Here is a 1,970-nt window from a genome sequence, read left to right as displayed (position 1 = left end):
GAATTTTCATGCCTTACTATACAATTTTTATGCCTCATTATACAATCATGTGTTTACATCTCACTATACCGTGGCCTACTATACTATGTCTTAACCCTAACCCCAATATTCACATAAAAGCAGTTGATGGACATTCTAACCCGACTATAAACTTCTACCTATCACAAATTTTGTTTATTTTGGTCGTCTTGGAAACAGAAGAAAGGAGGCTGAAATTTTAAGTTAGAACTTAAGACAATATTCATTTATTATATTTATTCAAACAGTTAAAGTGCAGGAAGAACTAAAACACAGGGTTAAGGGCTCAATGGCCATCACAGTCAAGACTGATATCCTAATCTAAATTAACACACGCTAACTTAACACAAGTGCTAACTGGTGCCAACTGGTGCCCAAGCTGACTGAAATAAACGTGGATCCTAGAATATAGAGAAGAGTCTCGTTAGCATTGTTAGCTCATAAGAACAGTGTCTAAAAATACTTGTTAACACTCAGGTCGTTAAAGTGAACAACAGTTTCTTTAGTCCCTTTTATTTGGTTTCCTTGGAAACCACTGAGCCAGTCTGAAGCCAGCAGCTGAAGCAGACAGGTAGATTTTTAGACACTCCTTTCAGTGACGTGAAGGGGGCATGGTCAGATGTAAACTTGGTCTCCTAATGTCTCTGTTTAAATAAAAATCAGTGGTTACTGTGATGACAGAGCACTGCCATCTGATTGGCTGCTGTATCTGGGGTGGGCAGAGTCAGTCTGTCAGCAGCAGGTGAGGGGGCGGAGCTCCAGCAGCCATAGCAGGGGTCAGAGGACAGAGATCGTTGTTGAGTTTGAGTGGAGAGCGTCGCTGCTTCCTGAGAGGAACTCTATTGGTAAGAGTCTGAAGAAACACAGACAGAATTCTGCGCTGTGATTGGCTGAAAGGAGGCAGTGTTTTATTACCTGATAACAGCTCGTCATCAATAAACATGTATACTGTTTGTAGATCCATTATCTGCAGTTAAAAAGATCATTAAGGGCTGAAGAAAATGTATTAAAATGCCTTAATATATAATATATTAAATTAGTTTATACATTGATTAACTCAATATTTGACACATTTGTATTTGCACATTGAATGAAAATGTGTCATCATTCACATTCATCTAGAAATTAACAGGAGACTCATGAAGCCCTTTACATCTACGTCATTAAGGCCTTTTCAAATTAAGGGCTTTTTAAAGGCTTTAGATTTTCAAACTAAAAGAAGGATCTCTGTCTGATTCAGATCTCTGTGTGTTTTCATGGGCATTAAGGGTTAATTAAGGAGATGTTCAGGGATTGTTGTTAAACAGATAAACTGTATTTACAATGACAATAATGATGATGATGACAACGATGATGATGATGATGACGACTGACCAGGCGGAGTCGTTGGGCGTACAGCGGCTCTGGTTCGTCTGGTTTCCTGGTTGGCATGGCGACATGCCAACGCTGAAGTTCTGCCATTATCTCCGTCAGACTGAAAAGGACTGCCGGGTCAGCACGGCAACGATTGATCAGCTCCACCAAGCGCTCCTTATAGTGCAACCTGTCGTGACAGACAAGTGAGACAAACACACCATATATTCTGACTGGGATCAGACTGGGAGGCTGTTACTGGGAGAACTGGTCTTACTGGCAGTATCCTCTGTATTCAGGTAGTGCAGGTTGACCACAGGGCTCCTCCCGTCTGCTGCCATCATCTCTCAGCTCCAAAACCAAACATACTCCTGAAAATGAACAGTCGAGTCAGTCATTGTCTAAAGGTTCTCCTGAGAACCTGAGACATCCTTAAGGACAGGTTGGAGGACCTTGAACAGACATGGACACGAATGATGATGATCACGGCACAGCACAGATAGACTTTATTACCTGTCGATAACGCAGCTTTGTGATTTGGAGGGGGGGGGGGGGTTCTACCTGTTTTTGTGTTTCTATATTTGTGGTTGTTTGTCTTT

At 41.5% G+C, this 1,970-nt stretch overlaps 1 long non-coding RNA gene across 1 annotated transcript; it reads right to left on the bottom strand.

Moving 5' to 3' along the window:
• Positions 1-215: 215 nt before the first annotated feature.
• LOC111647057 (uncharacterized) lies at positions 216-1,932 on the bottom strand. The gene is made up of 3 exons (XR_002760007.2): positions 1,649-1,932; positions 1,393-1,561; positions 216-871 (listed from the first exon to the last, which is right to left on the bottom strand). It is a non-coding gene; the product is annotated as an uncharacterized LOC111647057 (long non-coding RNA).
• Positions 1,933-1,970: the final 38 nt, after the last annotated feature.

Source organism: Seriola lalandi, unplaced genomic scaffold (assembly GCF_002814215.2).
Source record: "Seriola lalandi dorsalis isolate HSWRI2012SDOR001 ecotype SW California unplaced genomic scaffold, Sedor1 jcf7180002034389, whole genome shotgun sequence".
In the NCBI taxonomy this organism is placed as follows: Eukaryota; Metazoa; Chordata; class Actinopteri; order Carangiformes; family Carangidae; genus Seriola; species Seriola lalandi.
Note: the sequence above shows the minus strand (reverse complement) of the source record. Positions and strands in the feature narration are given on the sequence as shown.